Source organism: Melanerpes formicivorus, unplaced genomic scaffold (assembly GCF_026170545.1).
Source record: "Melanerpes formicivorus ecotype bairdi unplaced genomic scaffold, bMelFor1.0.p_v2 SCAF_53, whole genome shotgun sequence".
Classification (NCBI taxonomy): Eukaryota; Metazoa; Chordata; class Aves; order Piciformes; family Picidae; genus Melanerpes; species Melanerpes formicivorus.
In genome coordinates, this window is record NW_027142405.1 from 1,439,186 (window position 1) to 1,456,994 (window position 17,809).

Consider the following 17,809-nt stretch of genomic DNA (forward strand, 5'->3'; position numbering starts at 1 on the left):
GAATAAGCAGCCATGAGCTATGTGACAAGCAAATATTTTCATCACTTGCCTCTAGGTTTTGCAAACACTCCTTCTTGTTGTGTGGAAAATACCGACCAGATTAATGCCTTCTCTCTCATACTCTCTTTGGCCTTAGTCCAGCTTTGTGTTATGCAGCACTCAAAGCAGTGGAAATGTGAAAATTTTAAGGACCATTCAAGGCCAGGGAAGGAACACCTGCACCAGGTGATCCCTTAGAAATATTGGACAAACTTACCCAAGGTCTATCAAGTGGAGTTGATGATGGCTGCTTTAACAATGCTAACTGAAGCAGCAAAGAGAACCATGTACAAATTAAGGAATGAGCAGGTTCCCTGAAAGAAATGCAGACCAAAGAAGTACTGGGCAGTGTAGTGGTGAGGAACAAGTAGGCTGTCAGGGGAAGAACTAAGAGAGGAAATGCAGATTTGAAAATGCAGTGAAGGATAATAGGAAGAAGCACTAACGCAAGATCACCACTGGGGTAAATATTAGCTTGTTCTCATGTGGATGGGTCACCTGCTTCCACATGGATATTTCTGCTGTGCTTATCAGGGTTGTTGGTATTTTTAATTTGTGTTTAATGAACTCTCAGAATGGATGCTCATTCTCTTAGGAACTCTGCAAACACAGTATATAGAGCTCTGTCCATTTAGTTCATGTGAACTCTGTAACTAGAACTCTGCTGTGTTCTGAACCAAGGAGAACAGTAGGAGGCAAGAGTCAGGCAATGACATGCCAAACCTGAATGATGCTGCATTTCACCTGTATGCTTACCAGCTCAGGTTTTCATGCCCAGGTTTTTTTCATGCCCAATGTTTAAGTTGAAGAGCTTAGAGTTTTAAAACAACAATGGAGTAAAGGGTAGAAAAAAGGGAAACAGCTTGAAAGAGAGATTAATGAAATTGCAAAATTATGTTAAATATGTGACTTTACGGTGAGTGGGGGGAAGCCATCTCTTTGGGAGGGCATTAATTATGAGGACATTAAGCTCTAACAGAAAAAAACACACAGAATATTTTACTATAGAAAAGAGCTTGGATTTCCACTTGTTCTTTAGTTTCTATTGGAGAGGATGCAGGAAATAAAATGCAAGTTTTCTTTTGATTTTACTTCTACATACTGTGATGTTACTGTAGTTTGTGTGATTTCAATGTTTCTGTCATAATCAAAAGAGTCCTAGAGTTGTTATGAAGAAGAAACACAAAAACTGCCATGATGACTCATACCATTAGTATTCTGATATCCTCTCCCTGATCTGTAGCTCAGATCAGATGCTACAGAGTAAAGTGCAAGAAATCTTTATGTAATTGTGAGATAATGTGCTTGCATATTTTCTCTAGTACTAAGTAGATAAAGCTGGCTTATACCTAGTAGATTCACCTTTACTTATTGATCCATGTTACTTGTCTAAGTAGGAATCAGTTCATCTTGTGTTAGGCATTGCCCAGACACACAGACATTTCTTGTTCCAGCAATCTTACTTTTTCATATCCATTCTGTGTTTTCCTTTTATCTGAATTAATATAAATGTAGGTGTTCTTATTCTGTCTGTAGAAGTGTTATCCTGCTTTGAAATCTGCTAAACTGTAAGCCACAAAAATAGCTTGTGGCAATAAACTGCATAAATTGTTTAAGCCCTGTGTAAAACAAGTATTCCTTTTCAAGGGTGTCATCTGGACACCACTGTCATAGAAATACATTCTATTTCACAGTCTCCCTGTGATATTTTATTCATGCTGTACAGGAAAGAGTAAAGGACTGAGTCCTGCATTAACACACAGGAGACAGCTCTTGCGACAAGTCCCTGTTGCAACCCTTTGGGCTCTATCTGAGACTGAAAACTGAAACATCTTACAGTCTCCTGCCTGGTCTCTTTGATGAAATAACAACACTGAGGTAAACTACTCAGAGCATGAAATGCTTTGTACTATACAGCAGTAGCATCTTATGATAGGTCAGTCTTCTGCTACTTTGCATAAGTAATTACTTTTTTATATGTTAATATATTTAAATTTCCTTGCCTAACACTGGTTGATTATTTTTCCTTAATGTAATCCCTCCACGGGGTTCATTTCTGGTCATGTCCTACTTCATTGTTGTCTGACAACTGAATGGAAAGCCTATGAAGTTAGACCCCAGCATGGACATATTGCCTCTTATGTCCAGTAAAAGCTAATGCCTCTCCTTGTGTAGATCTTTGCTCACAAGCTTTCCCTGGTTACCTTTGAGGGTCCCTTCCAACCCGATGCAATTTGTGAATCTGTGAAAGAAATTCCTTACAAAGAGGGTGGTGAAACACTGGCACAAGTTGCCTGGGAAGGTGGTAGATTCCCCATCCCTGGAAACATTCCAGGTCAGGTTATTCTAAGTGATGTTCAAAGATCCTTTCCAACCAAAAGCATTCTACAGTTCTAGAAAATGCTCATCTCCTGCACGTGCTCAGGATGAGGCTTCATCAAGTATTTAGAAGTACCTATCATTTATCTTTACTGTCCATTGGTGGCATCACATTAAAGGCATGCATAGAAGTGCCTTATTACAAGTCTTGGTGCTAAAGGTGTGCTCTGCAGACTGTGAGGGAGGATGATAACCTAGACAAATGATGAACTTCTGTAGCCCTGTGTAAAATGGCAGCTTGCCCTTTTCTAGGAAAGGTGAACACCAACAGACTTGTCCCAGTGCTAGTTGTTTGTGCTGCCTTTTGTTCTGGAAAGGATGAATGGCTGCATGACAAAATATTTTGAATGGTAATCCCAGTTTACGTAATAGTCAGAGGCAGTATGAGGTCGTAGACCCTGGCTTCATATTTCCCTGTTCTTGTACCTTGTATATGCTCTTCTCCTGTTCTGATTTATTGCTTTCTCATTTTGCTTGGCCTAAATAAGAGATACTAAATAGGTTTCAATGGATGCAGTTTGTAAGGCTGCTGAGAGATTGTTTGGTTACTGCCCACACTCATCACAGGAAGGCCATGAAAGGCCTGTCTTCATAAGTCAGAGGATCACAGAGGGCACAATGGCAGGCAATAACCCAAATTAAATGCTAAGAGGAAAGTAAACCCTGTTTGATTGCCTTCTGGGATTTTCCCTGCAGAGCCAGTCGCAGTATCCAGGCATGCAACCCATCACCATGAGCCATGGGGAGCAGCCTTCCAGGTTACCTCTTGGACTAAAGGGGATTGCCAGTCGGAGGTGTGGGATACATAAGGGAATGTGGGGCAGGAGTGTTTGGGGATTGCACAGGATTTATTATGAAATGTGCAGGAGAAGAGCCAAAAGCAGGACAAAGGAAGGATTTAGGAGATTTGAGCAGTAACAAGTGTGGGATAAGGGAATAAAAGGGTTCATCTGTAAAGAGTTGGCTGACCAGGATGCTTGTCTGGTGACCAGCACATTCTGTTCTGTTTCCTTACTAAACTCCATCTTCAACTGTTTTCCAGTAAGAGGCTCTTTACTTTGTGTGTGTGTGAGGAGTGTCTGTGGTGCACCAAATGGAGTGAGTGTGGGTGTGATTGCTAGCAAAGATCATACCGGACAAGCCAGTGGTAAAGTGGGCTAGGGGCCAGGATGGGTTTAGAGGTCTATGAAGGCCACCTCTGGGTGTAAGAGTGGCTGCATGTCTGTAGGGGTGAGAGCACAAGAGGGTGGCTACAGGGACCATGGGAGTCCTGGGCACCACTGGCTCTGTATGGGTATGATGGTCTGTCCCAGCAGCTGAAGTGGACCTGCAGCCTTGAGAATTTTCATGACCAGATGGCAGCAACTGTGGAGCCTGGGATAAAAGCACAACTATTAGACAGACTGTCTAAACCCTACTGCAGGAGGGCTCCACCTTGTAGATATCTGTGTCTATATATATTTTCCCAGTTATGGACCTCCACCTTGCTCAGTAAGAACAGAGAGAAAGATGAGGCTGGTGGTGCTGTCAGTGTTGGTGTGTCTGTTATTCGTATAGCCAGCAGTGTATATTTGTATATTTGTGGTGTGTACATGTGCTGTGTGCATGCATCTACTGGGAACACATCTTCAGCCTCAGTATTTGTTGGACCTGGGGGCATGGAGTGGCAGCAGCCTTGCCTCTCTTAGGCTGCCAGATTAGGTATATTTTCCACTTACACAGATCCTTCAAGAAAAGCACTAAAAAGCATGTACTACACCATTTTTACTTTAGTTCTGCTTTCCTTTTTTCTTATTTTCTGACTGTCTCTTTGTATTCTGTATCAAATCAAGTAACCAAGGATCAGATCATCAGAAATGCATCTTAGGATGATTTGAAGTGAAACTGAGTGGGATGACACAGTTGTAGTCAGTATCTTCTCTTGTCTCCTTGCTGGGTGAAATTGCTTTTTGCACAAACACAACAGTAGTGTCTAGCTTCTTTCTTGTCACTGTCAAGGCTGCTGGTCGTGTTGCAAACACACATCACTCACATGGATAATGATCTTCCAACTGAGAAGCATGGAGGAGGACATAAGATTGAGGATCTGTTCTGACAGTGATGGTCATTTGGGAGAAACACCATCATCCATCCATAAACACACACTTTGTTTTCTACCTGAAAGATTCTTTTAGTGTTCTTATATATATCATGCCTCTGACTGAACTTTCTGAAAAACATTCCTCTGCTCCACTCTGTTCTCAGTGCTTAATCATCTTCTAGGAAAAAAAAGTGTGTGTCACTGACTGGCGTGCTTGCTCTAGCTAAATAATGAACACAGAACAATGTGCTGTGATTGTCCACGCAGCTGACAGGCCATAAGGTGACTGCTTTAGGAAGCATTATCTGCTCCTCATCCCCCAGACTCTTGAGAAAACATAAACCCAAAAGTTAGGGATATCAGTTCAATCCTGAAGTATCTGGCCTGGGTCATTTTAAGAACATAAAAACAATCCTACCAGATCAGACCAAGGATTGGTGAGGAGAAAGTTCTTCACTGAGAGAGTCGTTCTTCACTGAGAGAGTCGTTCGTCATTGGAATGTGCTGCCCAGGGAGGTGGTGGAGTCACCATCTCTGGGGGTGCTCAAGAGGGGATTGGATGTGGCACTTGGTGCCATGCTTTAGTCATGGGGTCTGTGGTGACAGGTTGAACTTGATGATCTCTGAGGTCTCTTCCAACCTTGGTGATTCTGTGATTCTGGGATTCACATAGCTCTGAATCTTGTTTCCTGGGGGTTTAGTCCTGTGGCAGACTCCATGCTTAATATGCGAGAGGTAATTGTTGATGCCTATATATTGCAAAGTGTCCAAGGCCAACACCTCACAGTATATCAAAAAGTATAAGAAGAAACTCTTATTCTTACTCCCTAGAATCCCCTCCAAGCTTCTACTGATTCACAGCTCAGGGGCTTCTGGTCTATTTTTGTGTTAGATAAATACTTTTATCAAGTAGAATTGCTTCTAACATCAAATCACTTTTGAATTTGAGCTTGTTTTCCAGGTCATCAACTCCATTTCTGAGCATTTTACTTCCTTTAGTGCTTGTGGAATGGAGTCATTATTGATTCTTTTCATAGTCTTAAAATGTGATCTTGTGGTCTAGAATCAAAGCTGTCACAAATTAAATTCTCACTAATGTTTGTTCCTACTACTGTCACTATAACCTCATACACTAAAGCTGTTTCCCCTTCCTTACACCACTTCCAGAACTGCCAGGACATTGAGAAAAATATGTTGGAATTTAAATGGATTAAAATATGATGAAAAACTGTTGCAGTTTGAGCTGGGTGCCCCCCTGCAATGTTTACTTCCTGTGTCCAGAAGTCCAGGCCAGAGGGGTGGACACAGGGAATTATGTAGTATTTCCTACCACAATCCTTTGCAGGATGCAGTGCGGAGTCTAGCATGCTCTCTTTTCTTCCTCCTCCGTCAGCCAGTAACTGGGGGAGATGTCTCCTGGCTTTGGGCCTGGCTAGGCCCAAGGCCACGGGGGGGATGGGCAGTCTCAGATCTGGCCAGCTGAGACTAGCCTAGCAGTGGGAGGGGGAAGAAGGAGCCCTGGGGGTCTTGGATGTACCCTCAGGTGGGGATGGGATCTCTCTGGGTCTGCTTTGGGATCTTTCTTTGTCACTGCACTTTCGGCTTTCTGTAGAAGTTCACTGCTTTCTATTTAAACTTTCCATCACTTTTGCAATCCGTTTGTCTGAGTGTTTATTGTTGCCAGGGGTGGGGAAGGGGGCTGCCTCAACCCAGCACAAAAACATAGAATAATAGTTATTGGTATGTGTCAAACAGCCAGTAACCACAATTTAAGAAACTTAGGTATATCTAGGAAGGTTTCACATTTTCATCATAATTAAAGTCAGTTCTACAAAATATGAAGGAGTACAATAAAAAAAAATACTAATATCAAAGGTATTTTGAAAATTCTGTATTATTACAGCTGTCAAACAGTCATTTTGTAAGTTTTGTAGTCTAAGCGTTGTGTTTTTAACTCTGTCAATCAACCAGTAAAACCTTTTGAATGTGCTTTTGTTACAAGTAGCACCTAAAAAAGACACCTGACAGAATAGAGATTTCTTTGGTTTCGGTTGATTTCGTCTGTGTATATGACCTAACTTTGCCTGTACTCATTTCCCCTGTTCCTCTAGTGCAAACCCATCAACTGTTTGTCTGAAGAAAAGGCAACACACTGTCAATGCTGGAAAAACTGAAATAAACCAAATAGCATCGTTCTGGCTTGGTCTGACAATGGAGACTAGAAAATAGTAAAATAATGTAAATTCTCATCCTCAATTCTTCTGCTTTGTTTATGGCTTGGTTTGTTTTGGGGTTTCGTTTGTTTGCTTGTTTGTTTCTTAGTTCATCTGTTTTTCCCAAGTTTGATTTTTTTAATGTCTATGGTTTTTTCCAGCAATAAAGCGTAAGGCTTACAGCAGCAGTTGAGTTTTAGCATGATTTGATCTCATGGGATGGAACTTAATTTTAGAAACTAAGTCAGGCCTACTTTCAGTATGACATTTCCTACGAGATGTAAGACTGAAGAGGTATTTGTACCTTTGCAGTGAAGCATTTGATAATATACTAGATGATATTGATGTATATTGACATTTTAATTCTTAGAGCTGAGCATATATTTCTAAGTAAATTAAGCATCAGCTGAATTGTTTAATCACCTCTGCCTTGTCTCTTTTTTATTGTGCATGATGTAATACTGCTCCAGTGCTCGTGAAATGAGATTGATCTGTTCCCAGCTGTTACTATTTCCAAGCAATTGTATTCAGTGTGAATAATACATTTCTGTAACAACTGTAATAGAGGAACTTAGGAGAGCATATTTTCCTTCGTTTCACAGACCCTGTACATCATTGAGTGTTCCTGGCAAAGAGAAGGTTCCAGAAGGACCTTATGGCACCTTCTCTGTACTTACAGGGTGCTTATAAGAAAGATGGGGATATCTTTTTTTGCAAGGCCTGTTGTGACAGGGGTGATGGTTGAAACTGAAAAAAGGGAGATTTAGTCTAGATAGCAGGAAGAGACTTTTTACAGTGAGGGTGGTGAAAAACTGGCACAGGTTGCCCTGAGAGGTGGTAAATGCCCCATCCCTGGAAACATTCCAGGTGAGGTTGGATAGGAATCTGAGCAACCTCCATCTAATTAGAGATGTCCCTGTTGACTGCAGGGGAAATGTACTAGATGAGCTTTAAATGCCCCTTCCAACCCCAACCCAAACTATTCTATGATTCTTTGATCCCGAGCTCAGATTCATCCTCACTCAGGTATCTGTCTGGGTAATCAAAACCATGTATGATAAAGCCTATGTACAAGCAGGATGAATTTGAATGGGAAAGAATACTTAGAATAAACCAAACCAGGTTGGAAGAGACCTTCAAGATCATCGCGTCCAACCCATCAACCAATCCAACCCACCCAAACAACTAACCCATGGCACCAAGTACCCCATCAAGTCTCCTCCTGAACATCTCCAATGATGGCAACTCCACCACCTCCCCGGGCAGCCCATTCCAATGGGCAATCACTCTTTCTGTATAGAACTTCTTCCTAACATCCAACCTGAACCTCCCCTGGTGCAGCCTATGACTGTGTCCTCTTGTTCTGGTACTGGCTGCCTGGGAGAAGAGACCATCATCAGCCTGTCTACAACCTCCCTTCAGGTAGTTGTAGAGAGTGATAAGGTCACCCCTGAGTCTCCTCTTCTCCAGGCTGAGCAACCCCAGCTCCCTCAGTCTTTCCTCATAGGGCTTGTGTTCCAAACCCCTCTCCAACTTTGTTGCTCTTCTCTGGACTCGTTCCAGCAAGTCAACCTCCTTCCTAAACTGAGGGGCCCAGAACTGGACACAGTACTCGAGGTGTGGCCTAACCAGTGCAGTGTACAGGGGCAGAATGACCTCCCTGCTCCTGCTGGCCACACTGTTTCTGATGCAGGCCAGGATGCCATTGGCCCTCTTGGATGCCTGGGCACACTGATTTTAATTAATATTTGGAGTTCATGGCTTTGAACTAACTATTTAAGAATTTATATAGTAATATTTTTTTTCCCTTTTGAAATTAAAAATCTCCCCTCTGCCTCTTTACCTTCTTTCCCTTGCTATATTTTGTTTCATCAAATAGCCTCAGTATGATATTCTTAGGCACTACTGAAACATGAGCTCCACCACACTGGCCTAACTGAAAGTAACAGAATTATTAATAGCAATAGTATTTTATTGAAAAAAAAAAAAAAAGAAAGGACATTTTCCTTTGTGGAAAATACAAGCTTCAGAGACTGCTCAGTAGTCAAATGATGACACTGGTCATTTGCTTGCAGAACCTGAAATTAGATGAGGTGAATTCCTTCAGAATGTTGATTGGACAAAAGGCTCTGTTTTGGATTCTCTTGCTCAGTAACAACAGCCCGTTCTTTGGATTTTAGAGCTACTTGTTAGATTTCATGGATCCATGTGAAGGTCAAAAAATTTCATAGTGAGTTTTAAAAAGTACTCTATCTTATGAGTTGTTCACAAAGAGGCAGAAAGGCATGTGGCTATTTTCTGCCAAGAACTTTAACAATAGGTTTTCCTTTGGCTTCTTTTAAATATTGATTCTGAGGAAAAGGATATTCTGGTTGCTATTATTAATTAGGTTTATATTTTTAATTTAATCTATAATTCATAGTAACACACTTTTGTTTTAACCTATCAACATTTTTTAATGATTAGTATCTCCAGAATATGGGATTGCTTAGCCTGGAGAAGAGGAGACTCAGGGGTGACCTTATCACTCTCTACAACTACCTGAAGGGAGGTTGTAGACAGGCGGATGATGGTCTCTTCTCCCAGGCAGCCAGTACCAGAACAAGAGGACACAGTCTCAGGCTGTGCCAGGGGAGGTTTAGGTTGGATGTTAGGAAGAAGTTCTATACAGAGAGAGTGATTGCCCATTGGAATGGGCTGCCTGGGGAGGTGGTGGAGTCGCCATCATTGGAGGTTTTCAGGAGATTTGATGGGGTGCTTGGTGCCATGGGTTAGTTGTTTAGGTGGTTTGGATTGGTTGAAGGGTTGGACACGATGATCTTGAAGGTCTCTTCCAACCTGGTTTATTCTATATTCTATATTCTATTCTATATTCTATATTTATTCTACATCCTAATTTCTCAGTTACAATTACTATACATTTAACTCATACCATTCTTAACAGCAATGGAATACATAATCTGCATATACACTAAAAGGGAAAAATAAGAAATACCTGAGTTAATATATCTCTGTGTCTTTTGATATACTCTGAGCAATACTGTTTGCCACTAAATGTCATGTCTCTCAAGTATTATTATTATTAAAACAGCTTGTTTCTGGAGGTAGCATTTGACAGTAATCAGTGGTATTTACTTCCAACAAATGTAGTCTCTAGGAATTAAAGTCCCAGTATTTAGTAAATGGAATGGCTGAAACAAAAGTGCTTGAACACTAAATTATTTGATTGCACAATTTTATAGGCATAGTTTTCAGGAAACATTTTGATACTTATGTTTTGGTTTATGTTTCAGCCAACAAGATTGCCAACAAAACAGAAGCAAAGCTGGCTGATCTTAGAACCAACATAATTTGCCACTGTTAGTGATATTTTTTTCCCCCTCACAGGTCTATGTTCAGTAACTTCAGTGTTCTTACTTCATACTTAGAAAACAGTTTAGAGTCTATGGTTTTATGACCACAATAACAAGGTCATAAACTAATTGGCAAGATAAATATTTAATAATTTTCAAATGTCTCCTCTAATTTTTAACAAAAGCAAACCAGAAGTTCCTCTTCTTTAGTGCTCAAAGCATGAATGGAAATTGTTCTGAGCAGAAGAGGAACATAAATCAAGTTGTGGTAATTCTAGCTAAGTAGAAATACAATGACCAAATTAAGACAGGTGAGAAACTTTCAACTCTGCCATAAAAGGGAAGTAAACCTTTTGCTGATATGACTACACCTTTCTGGGAAAAAATTTACTCTTTCTTAAGAAAAGTCAAAATAAGCAACTGTAGATAGAGTAGGTTTGGAGAAGTTAATACAGTGTATGTTGGTTCTCCTTCTGTGCCATATTTTAGGGAGAATTTAGGTCAAAGCCAGTGATTTTGTCACCTGATGGATCCAGTACTTACCACTTTTTGTACACTTTTTTGTACAAAAAAGGGAAGATTTAAGTGCCACAGAATTCTGCCACTCTGGTGGCACAGAGCATTTTTCTGGGCTGAGGTATGGAGTAGGCAATGGCTTCTTTCACAGCCCTGAAGGAAAATTAACTGACAAATTAACTGCTTAGCCTATATCAAAGATTTAGTGTAGGGTTAGGGAAGGGAAAGCGAAATGAAAAAGCTACTTTCTCATTTAGTTGAAGAAAGAATCATTCCTGCTGAAAATACAAACATAATATATGCATGTATATGTGTACCTGTGCTTTGATTATTCCAGGTGTGAAAGGTTAGTGATCTTGCATTGTAATTGTTTCCCCAAATGGGTGGTACCAATTGGTTCATGAAGTCAATGGAAAGGATTGCCGGTTTCAAGAAAGGGATGAAGTGTAACAACTGGTTTTCTGAAACACTTGTCTCACAGTTACATGACACATTCTTAGCAGGACCAGGACTTTGTTAAGACTGGAGGCGAAGCTCATGATACTATGTTCTGAATGGATTTGTTTGCATGAATTGGATCCCCAAGCTGACACTTGCTTAGTGTATTCTTGAATACAAAAGAAAAACAGTAATATTTTTCTGAAAGGTATGAGCTGACAGGTAGACTGCTTATTACAAATGTGTTTAGTAAGCTTATGAAAAAAGATATTTTATTCTTAGATCCCCCCCAAACTTGGTTGTAGCTGCCTTTACAGCAGGTAATGAAGCTGCTAACAAAGCTGGTAGAAATAACTTGGTATGTTATTTGATTAAACTAGTACAGTAAATGATCCAAGCAGAAGTCACAAATGTACATCTTTAAAGATACATAGCTAATATGTGTGAAGGGCTCCACAACCCACATCTGCAGCTTACAAGCACTGCAGTGGTTCTATGGTACAGGTATGAATCTACTATGGAGCATGAAAAGAACATTAATGAAGATACAAGGCGAGCAAGTATTTGGGAAGGAGCATCTGTATGAGGTCAATTGTATGAGATTTTAAAAAGACCAAGTTGTTGTGATCAAGTGCAGTGCTCCAGAATTGGGCAAGACTGGTTGGAAACTGCCAAGCAGAGAAGGACCGGGGGCTGTTGGTTGATAGTCAGCTGAATATGAGCCAGCAGTGTGCCCAGGTGGCCAAGAAGGCTAACAGCATCCTGGTCTTGTATTAGGAATGGTGTGACAAGCAGGACCAGGAAAGTGATCGTGCCTCTGTACACTGCACTGCTGAGGCTGCGCCAGTGAGGCTGCACCTTGAATACCATGTTCAGTTCTGGGACTCTCACTCCAAGAAAGACATTGAGGTCCTGGAGTGGGTCCCGAAAAGAGCAAGGAAGCTGATGAAAGGGCTGGAGAACTGGTATTCCTAGGAGCAGCTAACAACTGGGGTTGTTTAGCCTGAAAAGAAGGAGGCTCAGGGGAAACTTCACTGAACTTCCTGAAAGGAGGTTGTAGCAGAGTGGGCATCAGTTTCTCCTCACTAGTAATATGTGATAAGACAAGAAGAAATGGCTTCAAGTTACACCAGGGAAGGTTTAGGTTGGATATTAGAAGAAGTTTTTCTCTATTTCCATCTTTTGAATTTGATGAGTGAGCATGCCTTCCTCTAGGTAGCAGAATATTTTTATAGCCTTTACTGCCACAAGTGAAAGTGTGTAAGATCAGCCAGAGAGATTGAGACAAAACACAAAGAAAGTGTGTCAGAATACTGCTTTTAACCTTAGAAACAAAAACCCAGTCACATTTCTCAAAAGGTGAAATGAATATGCAGAAATAGGTAATCCTGTTTCAGAACAATTTTAATGTTATGGTTGATTAACAGTTGACCATAGCTGGAAAGAGGGAAAAAATAAACTTGTAGGAATTTCTATAAAATATATGCTACAAAAGTTGAAGTCAGGTAAATGATCCATGTTCTCAGAGGCTTCTTTGTATGCTCTACAGCTTAGCAAGAAAAACAATAATCTCCATCTCTGTTTCTGCATCTGCAGTTTTTGTGGGAGAGCTGTATTGCTCTGAAAGATTTCCCAGTGTGTTTGGTTGTAGTCTGCATGAGTCATGTGCAAGTTATTAAAGTCGGAGCCTGTCCATTGTAAACTCATCATTATTGTGTGGGCCACAGTTAAAAAGAAAATGTCTGGTTTATGATTCGACTTACTCTTGGAATCATAGAATCAATAAGGTTGGAAAAGACCTCAAAGATCATCAAGTCCCACCTGTCACCCAAGATCTCATGGCTACTAAACCATGGCACCAAGTGCCACGTCCAATCCCCTCTCGAACACCTCCAGGGATATTGACTCCACCACCTCCCTGGGCAGCATATTCCAATGGCTAACCATTCTCTCTGTGAAGAACTTTCTCTTCCAGCTCTATATCAGTTCTTGGAATCAGAAAAGAAAGAAAAAAAAAAGTGTTTAAGAACTGACAATTCTTTGCAATTTCCAAAACCACAGTTCAACATCCATTAGATAGCATCTCTTTGAAGACTCCCTTGGCTAAAATATTATGTTTGCATTTGGCAACTCTCACAAAAGTCTAAAGAAAACAAGGAGGTGTGGCTACAAAATAATCCATGCACAACTATAACTTTCAAAACAGAAACTGCCATTTCTCTGTTTCTGCAGAAGGTCTAAAAGATTCAGAAATTCCATTTACAAAGAGGATCATATATTCTTTATATTAATTACTATTTCAGTCTGAGAAGAGAACAAAACCAAACTAGAAACAAAAAAAAAAGAAGGGTGATGTACCCATGAAAGAGCACAGGACCATCTCTCTTGCTTGAGGAGGTGATGTACCCATGAAAGAGCACAGGACCATCTCTCTTGCTTGAGGAGGTGATGTACTCATGAAAGAGCACAGGACCATCTCTCTTGCTTGAGGAGGTGATGTACCCATGAAAGAGCACAGGACCATCTCTCTTGCTTGAGGAGGTGATGTACCCATGAAAGAGCACAGGACCATCTCTCTTGCTTGAGGAGACCTATTTTTCATGTGCCATCAACACAGACTCTTCCACTTGACTTGCTCTGTATTTTTCACAGAGCTCTAACAACTTTAATGTCAACATTCATTTAAGACCAGTATAAAACCATCTGTCTCTTCCCATAGATTTTTCAATCCCTAAATGACCTCCAGATAGTTTATAAAGGTGGTTTGTGTTTTTTTTTTTTTTTTTTCATTTTCTCTGTAGTGCCTTAAGAATCACCAACCTGATGCCTTTAAATATTTCCTTCCTCTTATTACTGAGGCTTTCCTATTAACTCGTGGCTGGAAATAGAGTGTCCTGTGCACTAGTCTTAATTTCTGTTGTGGTAACTCATGCTCAGCTGGAATTCTGTGAGTCAAAACCTACATTTTGTGAAAACACAGTTCCCTTTTTAAGCTGTCAGCTTGCAGGTAACATAGGCCTCAATCTTCTTCTGCTATCGTTTTACCAGATATTCAGAAAGGTTGTAGTTGTTGGGGTTTTTACCTTTTTAACATCGAACCATTCCTGGTTTTGTATTCAATTTGCAAATCCTATTTCGATAGGTGGAAAAAAAAATAATCTCTCTACAAACCTGCTTTTTGCTATGGCAGGAAGTCATTAAGGGGCAGTTTCAGTGGGTGCTGGCATCCCATAAATAACAACTACTTCCATCAGCATCAAAACTAATAAAGTCTATGGATTTGTCTAGTGGTTGAATTTCCAGTTGCTTAATAACCTACTGCACCTCACTGAGGCTGTTCCTTTGCCTCATGTGGTTTCTCTGGTGTCCAATAAAGGCTGAGTTTGTGCTGCAATCTTTCCTCAGTGAAGAGACTAATACTGCCTCTCTTCTTTGCACAGGTACCCAGTTTCACAAAACTTGTATGACTTGATATTCTTGAGACCATTTTCTCTCTGTCAGACTTAGCTGAGACTATTCAATGGTTTCAGTAATTACCAGATTAGGAATCAGAAAATAGTCTGATACATGATGATATTTATTTAGGAAACCAGGCTCAGCTTTCTGTTTTGTTTAGGTGTTTTTTGTTTGTTTGTTCTTTATCTAGAAACTGAGGCCACACTTTTCATGTCTATTTGTTTATGCATGTCTATCAGCTTTTGCCAGTAAGGAATAAATTATGATTGCAAGAAGAGAGTGTTGGTAAGCTTCCTGAACTCCCCATGTCTGTTTCACATAGGGCAGACTCTGTAAGTACCCTTTGGTGTCATATATTCCATTCAATTTTCTGTTCCAGGCATCTTGCAGTACTGGCTGCCTGACAGAGCACTGCCCTCAGATTGTTTGTGCAGGAAAACCAGGTTATGCAGGAGTTTTTCTACAGCAATTGTTTTTCTGATGACTATTTGCACCCCGTCTCTGTTGGAAAGAATTATCAGTGAAGACCAATACCTCAGGGAGTATCTATACATTTGCCAATCCTAGCATGCTAATTCTATTATCATATATTGACAGCCCTGGCCCTGCAATCGTGTTGTTACTCCAATTTGTATTCGAGTGTTTTCAGATGGTCTGTCTTAGATCAAAGCCAACCTCTATGCAAACTTTCCTACACTACATCAAACCCAATCTCTGGCACTTTGTGGTGAAACATCTTATGCCAAATGAAACAAATTTGGCAATGTTTGGCAAGTGTTTTATAAGACAGCTATTTAAGTGTATGCTAATATGCACTCTGTTTTGCCAACAGAACTTGACAGAACCCTGCAGATACAGAAAAAGAGACAAAATATTTGGCATAAATTCATCTAGAATTTCTTTCTTTGTAAACAGCAGAAAGTAGATATTTTAGATATTTACTTACTTTTGCTATGTGAGGTCCTACTTCAGTGAAGTTTGGCATCTTTTCTTTATATGTTATTTCCTCTATTTGCCCCATTTCTTCCTGAGGAAAAAAGCATTTCAAACATTATTTTAGCATATGCTTTGTTTGCAAAATCACAGAGTATAGGTTTGGGAGAGACCTTCATGATCATCTAGTCCAACCTTCAACACAGCACTGCAAAGTCAACACTAAACCACTAAGGCTGCAAGGTCAACACTAAGTGCTGGGTCCACAAGCTGCTTGAATACCTCCAGGGATGGTGACTCCACTACTGCCCTGGGCTGACCATTCCAGTGTTTGAGAGCCCTTTCAGTGAAGAAGTATTTCATAACATCCAGCCTAAACCTCCCCTGTAGCTTGTAACCATTTCTTCTGGTCCTATCACTTGTCATCAAGAAGAGGCTGCCCCCCTCCTCGTTCCAGCCTCCTTTTAGGTAGCTGTAGAGAGCAGTAAGATCTCCCCTGAAGCTCTTCTCCAGACTCAACAACCCCAGCTCCCTCAGACACTCCTTGTAGGTCATGTGCTCCATGGCCTTTTGCTGGAGTTTCAAAATCTGGTCCAGCAGGACTCTTTCAGCTCTGTGAAGAGCTTCCTTTTGCCTTGGAAGAGATCCTTAAACCCTTTCTCAGTTGTTCTATTGTCCTGAAGTTCAGCTGAGATCAACCTCTTGATAACAGCAAGAACTTGCTATAATTTTGGAGTCAGTAATAGGTACTTCAAATATAATACTATTGCAAATTACATGCCTCATGGAGACAGAGATAGGGGCTTAATGTAATTTCTTTAACTGCTGATAGTCTTTCCTTCAGTGATCTGTTACTTTAGGGGCACTGTGTGGTTTTGTACATTGTTGCCCAATTGAAATGGACAAAGGAGTATCCCATTTACTGTCAGGTGTCCATCTTCTCCTGTAAATATTGGATTTTGTAATGATGGTGATTATTCTGAAATGCCGGTGCTGCTGTCATTCTGTTGTGCTGTATGCACTCCAGCATGCTCTGCTAGTACTTGCAAATTCTTGCAAAGTGATACAGTTCACTGAAGTTCCTCTATCTTATGTTATGACTAAAAAGGCAAGCTTTGCTTGTGTTTTTTTTACCACAACATGTGTTGCTTTTTTTGCGGACTTATTTTGACCTCCACATGTCTTCCTGCCTCAAGCTTCGTTTATCAGAACTGCATCAGCTGAACATTGTCTGTTCTCTAAAACTGTTCTGGACAAAATAATTCCTTGTTAGGAGATTACGGTTCTTTTGTTATGGACTAATTTTAGCCTGCCTATTGCACTTGTGCTCTCACATCTCTCCATTATCTTTGGTCTTTAGTAAGTTCTGTATTGCCTCCCCAAATAATCAGTTTGTTCCTTCCCCCTTTGATGCAGACTATTCTTCTAAAGTCTTTGTGCAATCACAGATTCACAGATTCTATCAGTTTGGAAGGGACCCTCAAAGGTCATCTTGTCCAATCCTCCTGCAGTGAGCAGGGACACCTCCAACTAGATCAGGCTGCCCAGGGTCACACTGAGTCTGATCTTCAATGTCTCCAGGGATGGGAACTCAACCTCATCCCTGGGCAACCTGTTCCAGTATTTTAACACTTTCATTGTAAAGAACTTCCTTATGCCTGACTTAAATCTACCCTGCTCCAGTTTAAACCTTGCCCCTTGTCCTATCACTACAAGCCTTTCCAAACAGTCCTTCCCCAGTCTTCCTGTAGGTCCCATCCAGATATTGAAATGTAGCTATAAGGTCTCCCCAGAGCCTTGTCTTCTCCAGGCTGGACAGCCCAAATTCTTTCAGCCTGTCTTCATAGGAGAGATGCTCCAGCCCTCATCTCTCTTTTGTTGGGGGCCCCAATGCTGGACACAATACTCCAGGTGAAGTTTTGCCAGAGTAGAGTGGCAGAATCACCTCTCTTGACCTGCTTACCATACTTTTTTGATGCAGCCCAGGATGAAATTTGCCTTCTGGGCTGCCAGTGCACATTACTGGCTCAAGTCCAGCTTCTCATCCACCAACCCTCAAGTCCTTTTCTCCAGGGCTGCTCTCAATTTCATCATCCATCAGACTTTATTGGTATGGAGGATTGCCCTGACCTAGCTGCCTGTACCTTGCACTTTGCTTTATTGAACCTCACGAGTTTATCCTCAGCCAACCTCTCCAGCTTGTCCAGGTCCCTCTGGATGCCATCATGTCCTTCAGTCTTATCAAAAACTACACTACACTCAGCTTGGTATCATCTGCAAATTTACTCTTTTGTGGATATTTAACATACCTTTAGATAACTCAGTTAGAAGGTTCCTCTCCTACAGTTTCCTATGTAGTCAGTGAAGAGAGAAAGGAAACACTTACAAGGACAACTGCAGCA

General features: G+C 40.9%; 1 long non-coding RNA gene across 1 annotated transcript; it reads right to left on the bottom strand.

Moving 5' to 3' along the window:
• Positions 1 to 12,461: 12,461 nt before the first annotated feature.
• Positions 12,462 to 15,903, bottom strand: LOC137452393 (uncharacterized). Its single transcript, XR_010990065.1, has 3 exons — positions 15,690 to 15,903; positions 15,421 to 15,501; positions 12,462 to 13,006 (listed from the first exon to the last, which is right to left on the bottom strand). It is a non-coding gene; the product is annotated as an uncharacterized lncRNA (long non-coding RNA).
• Positions 15,904 to 17,809: the final 1,906 nt, after the last annotated feature.